The 13363-nt window shown below is 37.3% G+C and overlaps 1 pseudogene; it reads left to right on the forward strand.

Annotated features, from left to right (window-relative positions):
* The first annotated feature begins 992 nt into the window (after positions 1-992).
* On the forward strand, positions 993-5986 carry LOC122729021 (annotated as a pseudogene).
* Positions 5987-13363: the final 7377 nt, after the last annotated feature.

Genomic DNA, 13363 nt, shown 5'->3' on the forward strand with positions numbered 1-13363 from the left:
ATTAAATCCAGTCAGTTGCCTACCTAGAATGGGTGCTTCATGAGAAAGAAAGAAAGAAAGAAAGAAAGAAAGAAAGAAAGAAAGAAAGAAAGAAAGAAAGAAAGAAAGAAAGAAAGAAAGAAAGAAAAAAGAAAGGAAGGAAGGAAGGAAGGAAGGAAGGAAGGAAGGAAGGAAGGAAGGAAGGAAGGAAGGAAGGAAGGAAGGAAGAAAGGAAGGAAGGAAGGAAGGAAGGAAGGAAGGGAGAAAGAAAGAAAGAAAGAAAGAAAGAAAGAAAGAAAGAAAGAAAGAAAGAAAGAAAGAAAGGAAGAAAGGAAGGAAGGAAGGAAGGAAGGAAGGAAGGAAGGAAGGAAGGAAGGAAGGAAGGAAGGAAGGAAGGAAGGAAGGAAGAAAGGAAGGAAGGAAGGAAGGAAGGAAGGAAGGGAGAAAGAAAGAAAGAAAGAAAGAAAGAAAGAAAGAAAGAAAGAAAGGAAGGAAGGAAGGAAGGAAGGAAGGAAGGAAGGAAGGAAGGAAGGAAGGAAGGAAGGAAGGGAGAGAGAAAGAAAGAAAGAAAGAAAGAAAGAAAGAAAGAAAGAAAGAAAGAAAGAAAGAAAGAAAGAAAGAAAGAAAGAAAGAAAAAGAAAGGAAGGAAGGAAGGAAGGAAGGAAGGAAGGAAGGAAGGAAGGAAGGAAGGAAGGAAGGAAGGAAGGAAGGAAGGAAGAAAGGAAGGAAGGAAGGAAGGAAGGAAGGGAGAAAGAAAGAAAGAAAGAAAGAAAGAAAGAAAGAAAGAAAGAAAGAAAGAAAGAAAGAAAGAAAGAAAGAAAGAAAGAAAGAATCAGTTATCATATTGTGAAAGCCATGTATTAGCATACTTGACCTTGGGTCAGATTATTATATTGACTTTGAAACTTAGCTTTTGACTAAATATGGTTTATGTAATTAAATATTTTTTAGAATCTGAAGGAAGTGCTTTTCCAGTTTGAGGCAGCCATCTGGCAAGGTAGGCGCCTGCCAGCATGGGGGCCTACAAGTACATCCAGGAGCTATGGAGGAAGAAGCAGTTGGAAGTTATGCAGATCCTGCTGCATAGATGGCCAGCTGTCGGCCCTGCACTGGGAGCCACGGCCCACCAGGCCGGACAAGGCCAGCCAGCTGGGCTACAAGGCCAAGCAAGGTTATGTCATCCACCGCATTAGCTTTCGCCGGGGTGGCCAAAAGTGCCTGGTGCTCAAGGGTGCAACCTAGGGTAAACCTATGCATCACAGTATCAATCAGCTGAAGTCTGCCAGGAGCCTTCAGTCCGTAGCAGAAGAGCGTGCTGGCCGCCACTGTGGGGCCCCTGAGAGTCTAGAACTCCTACTGGGTGGGTGAAGATTCAACGTAAAAATTCTTTGAGGTTATTCTTACTGATCCATTCCATAAAGCTATCAGACAAAACCCCAGCACTCAATGGATCACCAAGCCAATGCACAGAGAGATGCGTGTGCTTACCTCAGCTGGCCAGAAGAGCCGGGGTCTTGGAAAGGGTCACAAGTTCCACCATACCATTGGAGGGTCTCCTCATGCTGCATGGAGAAGGCACAATACTCTCCAACTTCATCAATACCTCTAATTGGTGTTCATTCATTTGTAAACTTAATGTTTAATAAATGGAATTTAGGATTGTAACGATTGGAATGACGCCACCTGCTGGAGACTTGCTGTGGAGGAGTTCTGCCCATGAAGCGAAGGTCTTTGAGGGCAAGACCAGGCATCAGGAAGTGACGCGGACGAGTGGGAGGAGGAAGGAAGAGACTGGTGCTCGGTCTCGGGCTCTTTCCTCTGGACTCTGGCGGAGAGCGGAGCTAGAAATGTGCTCTCCCTTTAATAGATAGGAATCTAGGCCTTTCTCTCTCTCTTTACCAAATTCTTATTCTCCTTAATAAATGCTTAAAAGTCTAACTCTTGCTAAAGCTTATAATTTATTGGCGACCACTCATTAGATATTTTAGACAGACTAGCTAGAATTTTAGCCGTTAACAGATGGCTGACCACGAAGAGGAAAGCTAAACCTGTCTTCTGATCTTCTGGTTGGGTAAGAAATTTCCCCTACCCTTTAAACTGCTAAGTACTGGCGCACTGGCTGTGTTTTCCCTTTAAATTTTTTCGAATGGACCTTTTAAACTCCCTAATTACCCTATTTTTGATTTTAGTCTGTTTAACCAGACAAATGGGAGATAAGATCATGTTAATGCTTTGTTTTTGTGGATTTTCTATTTTTCTTTTTATTTTTGTTAAAAGAGCCAGCAACTTACTCACACAAGGAAATATCTCTCCCTCTCCCAACCATGCTTTTTCAGAGAAACCTGAAGAGATTCCTGCAGCTTTTCCCAGTTCTAACACTAATTGTTGCTCTAATTTTGCATGCCTGGAGGCAATGACCCACCCTCTAGAAGCTTTTAATCCCCTAGCACCTGGAGGCAAAGTGGGGGAAGAGGAATCCAGGCCTGAGTTCAAAATCAAGTCTGATTCAAATTGCTCTGGTCCCTCCCCTCCTCTCCAGACCCCACCCTCTACTCCTCCCATGGCTAAGCCCATTGCTTCCCCTGCCTGGGAAGTCCAGAGATCTAATGCTCATGTGCAACTTTCTCTAACTACATTTGCAGCTTCAGGCTCAGCCCTTCCCCAGGCTGGCTGTGCTTCTGAGACAACCTTAGAAAACCCTTTAAATTCCAGATATACTCGTTTTGTTCATAATTTTGCTAACCTGCTTTTGTCTTTAATTAGTAATTTTATAAAGCATTTGTATGGTGAAAAGACTGACAGACAATATAGAGGGGTTAAAGAAGAAAAACTTAAGCCGAATAAGAATGACAATCATCAACATAATTCAAGACTCCGATTCTTTTGCCATGGAAGGGTATATATTTTACAGAAATGTAGAAGTAAGCAGCAAGGTATAGATATGAGTATTGGGGATTTTAGATACCGGAATCAAAAGTGTTCTGAATTCACTCAGAGTAATAGTATCAGTTCAGAGGTTACATAGGATTTCTATGCTATTACATATACATTTTGAAATTAATGGTATGGGTTTATTTTCATAGAGATTTTCATGCTTTTGAGATTGTGTCATACTTAGTTTTTAAAACAAGGAGAATATTTGTAAAAGCTTTTTATAGTCATGTGATCAAGTTTATATTTTATAATACTCTTATTAATATTAAGTTCATATTCATTTAGATTTCCTTAGTTTGAATTTCACTGTATTTTATTGTTCCATGTGTATTTTCTTCTATTCATTTGTCTATCTAATTTTGAAACATTGCAAGATGGTTTTGATTTTATTATACAATGTTAATTCTAGGAGTATTGTGCTCCCATATTCTGAGTTGTTTGTTTTTGTTATTTTTTCTCAACTGATTATTTGATCAAACTCTTTAAAGCATTTCCCTGGCAAATTGGTTGCCATGGCAAGTGTAAATTGATTCTAGAAGTATTATTTTTGATAAGCATATTCCAAAAAAAAAAAAAAGGGGGGAACATTTGTAAAAGTTTTCTTTTTTCAAAAAAAGTTTTCTTTGAGATTCTGTTGTGCTTTAACTTGTATTCAAATATGTTCAGATTTTTCACAAAAGTAATTGTATACTAAGTTTTAAAAAAGGGGTATTATTTGAAATTGTTGCATAATTATATATTATATTCTGAGTCAAGATGTATTCACATTTTTTGCAATCATTTATTATCCTCAATTTTTAAATCCATATGAGACTTGGATTATGGGAACTTATCATTTAAGACATTAATTGACTTTATTCTGAGTTATCAGATGCCAGTTGGCCAAGGTGCCATCCAATCACAAGAGGAATACATGCAAGAGCAGACACTGAACTGTCACATGAGGGGAGACATGCATGAAGTCAAGGTATGGCTGAGAGAACGGCTTTTGACAAATGTTGAGGTTGGATTCTCTTGGTTTAATATTTTATTTTATTTTTCCCCACAATATTGTACAGATGGCTGGAAGTATTCATCCCACCCATCTCACTTCTACACCTGGCTTCTATGCTCCCTCCTATATGCCTGATGCCATGGACATCTTAATCCCATGGATCTGATTAAGTCTGACTCAGTTTCCTCCAATATGTTCGGTGGCATGGATGTATATTCCATCCACCTATTTTAAGCCTGGCATACTGCATTGGCAGTATATATTGCTCAAGTGTGGGAATGCTCATATCCCATCATTTTTCTGTTCTTTTATGGTAACCCCCATAATTATCTCAGATGTCATGATAAATAACAGTGTTGAATTTGGCCTTGACATCTGTTACCAATTATATTAGGTTTTTTTAATTTCTCATGATGGCATGAGGATAATTAGGCAGATGATGCAAAAAGTGATGAAACAACGATAAAAATTATTTTTAAAAATTAATATGGCAGCAATTGTCTTCTCAATTACCCTCCATAAGGGGGGACTATAGTAATATTATAATTTTAAAGAATGTTTCAATTTTTGTTTTATTATATGTTTCATGTGTAACAACCAAGATTCTGAATTCCCTTAGACATGTTTTTGAGAACTTTCATTGTTTGATTTGATTATTGACAAAGCTATTTTAAAGTTGTGTTAAGTTCAATTTTGTAGGAAGTTTTCCTGGCTGATTACCAGCATCCACACCTCAACCCCTGAAAAGACTTCCATTCCACGACTACACCTAGAGGACATCTAAGAAAAGACTTTCAGAGACTTTAAATGAACAGTTTTGATTTGTTGTTTTTGTTGTTTTTTTTCTCTTTCTGTTATAATATACACCATCTGTAACATGTATTCTCTGCAGAGGCCCTCCCTTTGCAAGACCAATGTCAAAGCGTCGGTTCATGAGGACAAAAAAAAATCGCCCCTCTGGACAAAACTTTCCTCTCTTCCTTTTCTATATTGTTGTTCACATATTATTAGTTAGCAATAGTTATTATATTGTTTTTACTGTTCCGTCAAGGAAACATTTTGTTTCTTGAGGAACAACAGGGGGGACTGTAACGATTGGAATGACGCCACCTGCTGGAGACTTGCTGTGGAGGAGTTCTGCCCATGAAGCGAAGGTCTTTGAGGGCAAGACCAGGCATCAGGAAGTGACGCGGACGAGTGGGAGGAGGAAGGAAGAGACTGGCGCTCGGTCTCGGGCTCTTTCCTCTGGACTCTGGTGGAGAGCGGAGCTAGAAATGTGCTCTCCCTTTAATAGATAGGAATCTAGGCCTTTCTCTCTCTCTTTACCAAATTCTTATTCTCCTTAATAAATGCTTAAAAGTCTAACTCTTGCTAAAGCTTATAATTTATTGGCGACCACTCATTAGATATTTTAGACAGACTAGCTAGAATTTTAACCCTTAACAGGATGAAAAAAAAGAATCTGAAGGAAGTTCAGTTGCCATTTCGTTTGAACCATACCTGTAAAAAAGGAAGTCATCTAGCCTCTTCCTGAAGAACTTCAATGAAAGAGAATGTACTGCCTTCTTAGGTTTACTCTTTTTTTTTTTTTTTTTGGCGGGGCAATGGAGGTTAAGTGACTTGCCCAGAGTCACACAGCTAGTAAGTGTCAAGTGTCTGAGGCCGAATTTGAACTCAGGTCCTCCTGAATCCAGGGCCAGTGCTTTATCCACTGTACTACCTAGCTGCCCCATGCCTTCTTTTTTTTTTTTTTTTTTTTTTTTAGTGAGGCAATTGGGGTTAAGTGACTTGCCCAGGGTCACACAGCTAGTAAGTGTTAAGTGTCTGAGGCTGGATTTGAACTCAGGTACTCCTGACTCCAGGGCCAGTGCTCTATCCACTGCGCCACCTAGCTGCCCCCCATGCGTTCTTAAAGAGCCTCTAATATAGGAAAATCTAATCCTCATGTTTTATTTTTCAGGCTATCAAAACTCTGTTTTCAACTTCTCAGCATTTGTCACTGCCTTTCTCTCTAGTGACAAAGAAGACAATTCTAATCCTTCTTCCATATTAAACAGTCCTTCAGCTATTTACTTGTAGTCAAATATTACTCTGTACCTCTCATTCCCAAGTTCTCTCTTCACCATACTAAATATCACTATAGAATTCATTGGATCTTCATGTGTCATGGATTCAAGGTCCTGTGCTATTCTTGTTTACCGTATTTTCCCAATGTTTTATCAATGTTCTCCATAACCTATGTCTCTCAGAATTGAGCCCATAAACTTAGATGTTATCTGTTCAGAGATCACTTCAGTGGGACAATCACATCTATTATTATTATTTTTTTTTTGTGGGGCAGTGAGGGTTAAGTGGCTTGTCCAAGGTCACATAGCTAATAAGTGTCAAGTGTCTGAGGTCGGATTTGAACTCAGGTCCTCCTGAATCCAGGGCCAGTGCTCTATCCACTGTGCCACCTAGCTGTCCCCAATCACCTCTGTTATTGCTGGAACCTCTCTCTCTCTGTGTCTCTGTCTCTCTCTCTGGCTCTTGCTCTCTCTCTATTTCTGTCTCTGTCTCTCTGTCTCTGTCTCTCTCTTAACTTTGAATTATTCTTTTTGACTATCAAATCATACTCATATCCAGTTTGAAGCCCACTAAAATCCCACGGCCTAACATTCTCATATCTCATATTTATGATACCATTTGAAAATAAATAATAGTTTTTTTCCATTTTTCCATTTTCATAAAGCTTTCAAGTTTTGCAAAGTGCTTTGTAATATTATCTCATTTCTCCCATCAAAAAGAACTCAGAAGTTAGATGTTATTATTATCACCATTTTGTAGATGAAAAAAGAGGCAGAGAGAATTTGGTTGACTTGCCCAGGACAAACCAACTAGTAAGTAACTGTCTGAGTCTGGATTTGAATTTAAATGTTCCTGATTCCAGATTCAGCACTCTATCCATTACAACACAGAGATGCCTCAATCAAAAAGTCTCCCTTCCCACCCACCTCCAAACCCCATTATTTTTCCCTGTTAAATTTCATCTTGGTATAGGGGATATAAAGTTGGACTTGAATTCAGAAAGACTTCAATTCAAACCTTTCCTCAGACACTTCTTATGTGTGTGACTTCTAAAGCAAGTCTTTTTACCTCTGGGTCTCAGATTCCTCAACTGCAAAATAGGGAAAACAATACCATCTATTTTACAGGGTTTGTTGTAAGGAACAAATAAAATATTTCTAAAGCACTTTGAAAATCTAAAGATTTTTTCTTCTTGTTGTTGTTGTTGCTCTTCTTCTTGTTCTACTACTACTATGATGACAACTACCACTACTACTACTACTACTTCTGCCTCCTCCTCACATTCATATCTCACAAGATGTTGGATCTTAATTCCCCTATCTTATATATCACTTAGTATCACTTTGTTTAGTAATATATTTTTTGTTAAATGTATTCAGATACTCCACAATGGTCCTTGCCTAAAATCATTCTTCTGAATATCCTTATGGTCATATTCCTCATTTACCTTTTTTTTTGAACAGCAACTATAAGCGCTTCATTAATGTTATGGGCAATGATAGCAGAAAATTAAGGAAGTTAGGCCAAGTGGAAACAAGTGAGCTTAATTGAGGGAGTTAAATACTTATTCTAGCTGATGGAAATTAAAGAACACCAAATTATTGTCTTAGTCAAATAAATGTCATGTCTTCTTTATATAGACAAATCCTATTTGTCTAAGTAGATTACACCTCTAACTTATTAATGATTTAGGATGATAGAACGTAGTGATGGTATTATCAAAGGTTTGTAGATTTGGACTGGAAGAGAATTTGAGAAGTCATCTAATAAAACTCTCTTACTTTACAGATGAAGAAACTAAGGGCTCCACAACCACAAAAACAAAAAGAGAAGTGACCAGTCTAATATAACTCAGGCAATAAGAATACCCTGATGAAGAACTTGATGACTCTGGTAAAATCATTTAACCATTGTTGGCCTATGGTTTGGAACTGATGATGTCTAGGGTTCAGAGAAATTTAGGTTTTTTTGTTTGTTTGTTTGTTTTGATTTTTGGTGAGGCAATTGCAGTTAAGAGACTTGCCCAAGGTCATACAGCTAGTAAGTGTCAAGTGTCTGATCTGAACTCAGGTCCTCCTAAATCCAGGGCCAGTGCTCTATTCATTGTGCCACCTAGCTGCTCCTGTTCAGAGAAATTTAATCTATGTTCCTCTGACTCTTAATCCTCTTCATTGTGCCACTTAGCTCTGAGTGCTTCTCTCTGAAGCTCCTCCAAAATACTTTGTTAATTATATATTTATCTGCTTAAAGAAGTGGGTTTCCCAATTATTGTTCATTGATTTTGAGAATAAATCAGCTTCTAAGGAAAGCTGTTGATGAGTTGTTGGCCTTGACAGTTGAATCATTTGGGACATAGGTCTATCTCAGAGATTTTTAAGAAAAACTGATATTGAATTATATGCAATTCAAAGCTCTGTTCTGAGGTAGCATTTCCATATGAGAGGAAGTAGATATTGGAGTGAATGGAAAATACAGTCTGTTTCAATGATGCGTACATGAAGAATTGGGATATTTATAAGTTAACAAATGGGGAAATATCAAACAGGGAAATATCCAATGTGTTAAGGGCTAAAATTTTAGCTATATTGTCCAAAATATCTAATGAGTGGTTGCCAATAAATTATAAGCTTCAGCAAGAGTTAGACTTTTAAGCATTTATTAAGAAGAATAAGAATTTGGTAAAGAGAGAGAAAGGACTACATTCATCTATCTATTAAAGGGAGAGACCATTCCTAGCTCCACTCTCCACCAGAGTACACATGAAAGAGAGCAAGTCAGAGTGCCAGGCTCCCCCTTCCTCCTCCCACAAGCAATTGTCACTTCCTGACGCCAAAGAAAAAACATGGTTAGCCCTCAGACACCTTCACCTCATGGTGGAGCTTTTCTACATTAAGTCTCCAGCAGGTGGCATCATTCCAATTGTTACAAATGTTAATGGAATGAATGGTTTTTATCTAAGTATAGAAAGAATACAACAGTTTGGATTCTAACCAAAAGCTATGATATGGTCATTTGTAGAAAGCACAGTTGTTCACCAAAGAAATGTTAGAGAAGAAGATGTGTGTGTATGTGTGTTTACAGAGAGACAGACAGTGACAAAGACAGAGAGAGAGAAGGGAGAGAGAGAAAAGGTATTCAGAAGTGTCAAAAAGAAATATCAACACTCCTCTCTCCTCTCTCTCTCTCTCTCTCTCTCTCTCTCTCTCTCTCTCTCTCTCTCTCTCTCTCTCTCTCTCTCCTGACATTCCTTACTGGTTAGGCATTGAAAGGCTTGACTGTTTTCTATGACCAGTTGCTGCTGAGAATGCAAATAAAGAGTAAAGAGAATATACATTTCAGTCCATTACAACTGGTTTCTAAAGAGAATTATTTGAATCTGTATTCTGTGCTTTATTATGATTTTCAACTTAAAATAGAAGAATGGAGAGGACATTTGTCATTTATTTTCATTGCTAGCTATTATTTTAGAGATGGAAGTGAAGCATCCTGGAATGGATGATGGTTGTAATGAAACTTTGCCAACATTATGATAAAAGTCATTGCCTTTTCCTAAAAAAGCATAAGACTCCTTCTGTGGAAGGCATGTGATATATAATACTTTTACTATTAATTAAATTAATCCAGAGGATCTCAGGAACAGCTTGGAATTAGAGAATCAAAGGAGCAGGCCAGAAGATGGATTAGTCAACTGAGATGTCATGCCCAACAAAGTGTTTGTCAAGCAAAGCATGGATCAGCTCAGCTTACCTTAGCAATGTGAGGACCTTTTCAACCTAAAATTGTGCTCATCAAGGAAAATTTATGGAGAGTTCCTGAGACACAAATAAGATAGGGAAGTTCATAGTTCTAGTCATGAGTTGCCCTGGTCACATGGGCTCCCTACCTTTGTGCTTTGCCACTCTCAACTTTATGTGTATACCCTTTCTCTGCATTGACAATTCAGCCATTGCATATTTTATGACATTATTTATTTTATATTTTCAGTAAATGTGTTGCTTAATATTAATTCTATATTAGTGGTTAATTTTTAATGGGGAATACACTGATGGGAGCTAATGAACTAAGACCTTAGTGAGAAGTCATCCAACCCACAAGAGTTATGCTGAGAAGTAGATAACTGTGTTGCTGCCACTTAAAGATCCTCCCAGACCTGGCTAAATGGGTACAAGTGTGGTGAGTGAGCCAGCCCCAAGTCAGGAAGAGAAACCCTGGCTAGATATGGGGTCAGTGCCACATCCAGGCTACAAGTATTTTTGGAGTTATGGTTTACACTGTTATAACACAAACTTCTAGAGATCAATGGCTATCGTTTTGTTTGGGGTTTTTGTATTTTTGTTTGTATATGTTGTTTTGTTTTTTTTTAATTTATCTTTTTGTCTCCAACATCTTTCAGACTGCTTGACAACTACTAGAAGCTTAATCAATAACTCCTGATGGTTTGATAGATTTATGATTGGCTTGAGAGTTGCCAAAGGAGAAGGCAATTTTGTGACTTCTTTATGGTTTCACAGCTAGTAAGATTTTGATGATGCAATTGGTTCCATGTATTTCTAACTCCAGTCCCAATATTCATCTACTGACTCTCTAGCTATATATTACAATTGAAAATAAAACTTTCTGCAATATATAGATCATATAATTATTAATAACCTGTTGGGGCACAAAATAAAAGCCTTCCAATGAAGAGTGCTCCATTAAAATAATAATGAAATGTTTCTCTCATCTCAAAATTCAAATCGGGGAAATTTTCACAAAATCATAGGAACTGACTTGTATAGTGGTGAAATCCATAAAGGAGAATGATTTTATCTCTGTAATTGGAGCCCAAACTGCCTTTATAGATTAAAATCAACACCTTGAATTGCTTCCCAAAGTGAGGAGGAAACTAGTGCTGACTGTGAATTTCTTGTGGCAGGGCCCCATCAGCAGGTGGGCTATTGAATGGTCCAGCAGCTCAGTGTGGTGCCAAGGAGAGACAGAAGAAATTCCAAAGAGATGATATTACAGAACCAGAGTGAGAGAGAGCTGGATTAAGTGATCAAATCTGTGTGCTTACTTTATTATTTTCCTACATGAGGAAAACTAAGTTGTCTCACTGTCTTCTCTACGTCAGCTGTATATGTCTCTATCTCTCTAACTTGATATTTCTTTGAGTTTAGGATGCCAAAAATGTGATGGGGGCGGGGGGTATTACTTTCTACTACAGAAGCTCTGAACCTTCTTGATGTCCATTTATTCATTTATTCAACAAACATTTATGAAGTCCCTACAATAAGCCAGGTACTGTGCTCAGATTTGAGGATTCAAAGAACAAAATGAAACAGTCCCTGCCCCTTGAAAGTTTTGCATTCAATGGGAGGGGAGTAAACAACATGTCTAGCAGATGAAGAAATTCATAAACACATTCATATATGCATATATACATATATATCCATATATATCCATACATGTACCTTTACAAATGTCGACATTTGCCTATACATAACATGCACATATACAAGCCATATTAATATGAAAACATATATCCACACAATAATTTCAGAGTGTCTGGGAGACTAGCTATTAGGGCATTTAAGATAGACTTCTGTAACCCAACTATAGTATTCTAACTGATTAAATGTCTATGGATTTTTTAATCAGAGAAAATTATTTTAGTCCCAGGAGGGAAAAAGTATAATTCAGCTTAATATCTCCTGACTCCTGCACTATGTTTTTCTCACTGTTTCAGATAACTGTTGGGATGGTGAAAATAATTAGTCCTTTAGTCAATCTTTTTTTTTTTTCTGTATCCAGACTTGTGCCCTCATCAGCGTGAGAAAATCTAAATGTGGGAACTCAATCTCCTAATGCAGAATGTCAACTTATTTAATACTGAAAATCTTTAAGAGTTTTCTGAGAGAACCTAGAGATTAGATAATTTGTTACTCAGAAGGTCTATGTCAAAGGTAGTATTAGAGTTAAAGTCTCCTTATATCAAAGGACAGTCCTCAAACTACTACCCCATGCTGTTGAGGTACTGGTTTAACCTTTCAAAAGAAGTCAAATAGCACAGCACAAAGATGTTCACATATTTGAACAAAGAGATAGACCTTCTCCTTTCTATTTACCGTGCTTAGATGACTTTTCACAATAGTTAAAGAAAGAGAAGCTTGAAATTTAAGAGCTAGGGCCATTCTACCTCTAAATAGGCCACCACATTCTAAAAGAAACCCATTTAAGGTGTTTCCCTTGGATATATCTAGAACATACACAATTCTTTGATAAAAGCAATAAATGAAATATCTTTCATTTAAGATAGCTTGCTTATCATTAATATCAGTTGGTGGATAAAATAAGTTAATCAATTTGTTTACTCCCCTCATTGATGTAAATTGCAATTTATCATTTTTCGTGGTTGCTGAGAAGACAAGGACAACAGTTAAACTGAAATAATATATATCGTGGAGACAAGTACATATAGAAATATACAGCAAAAATATAAAGTCAATAAATGTAAGCATATACAAAATGAGTATGAGGTAGTATGGGAGGGAAAACACTAAATGTTAGTGGATCAGGAAAATCTCAGTACTGAAGATGGGATGTGATGCATCTCAAAGGAAGAGAGGGACTCTATAAGACAGGAGGGACTGCATTTTATTCATGGGAGAAGGACAATGCAAATGAATGAAGTTTGAGTATAGAGTGGTGTACATGAGGATTAGAGAGTAGGCCAGTTTGTCTGGGCCTCACAGTGTAGGAGACAGAATAATGTCCTAAGAATCTGGAAAGAAAGACTGGGACCCAATTGTGTAGGTCTTTAAAAGCTAAAAAGATGAGTTTATATTGTATTTTAGATACACACTTTTGGAAAATCACCTTTACAGCTGTGTGGAGGGTAGACTTTAGTGAGAATAACTTTGAGGTAGGTAGACTAAGTAAGATGCCCTGGAAATAATCTAGGCTAGAAGTTGTTTAAGGCCCAAACTAAGGAAGTGACTGTGTATATAGAGAGAAGATGTTCATTGCTACAGATACTGTGTGGACAAAAATGCTTAAATTTGACAATTTAACAGCACAAGTGAGAGGGAAAAGTACAGAATACCCCCAAGGTTAAGAACCTTGAAGCCTGAAAAGATGGTGGTGACTTCTAGAGAAAAAAAGGAATTTTAGAAGAAAGAAGGATGTAGGGGGAGAGATAATGAGGATAGTTTTTGAAATGTAAATAATAACTAAAATTCATGATGCTATATTTATATAACATGTAGTTGTACATAATATGGTCACTTATATTTATGATAAATATAAAATGATATACCTATTTAAAATTAATAATCATACAATAACAAACATTTTTATAGTATTTATTATGCTCAGGTCCTGGGCTAACTGCTTAACAGAAACTATCTC

Source organism: Dromiciops gliroides, chromosome 5 (assembly GCF_019393635.1).
Source record: "Dromiciops gliroides isolate mDroGli1 chromosome 5, mDroGli1.pri, whole genome shotgun sequence".
Taxonomy (NCBI): Eukaryota; Metazoa; Chordata; class Mammalia; order Microbiotheria; family Microbiotheriidae; genus Dromiciops; species Dromiciops gliroides.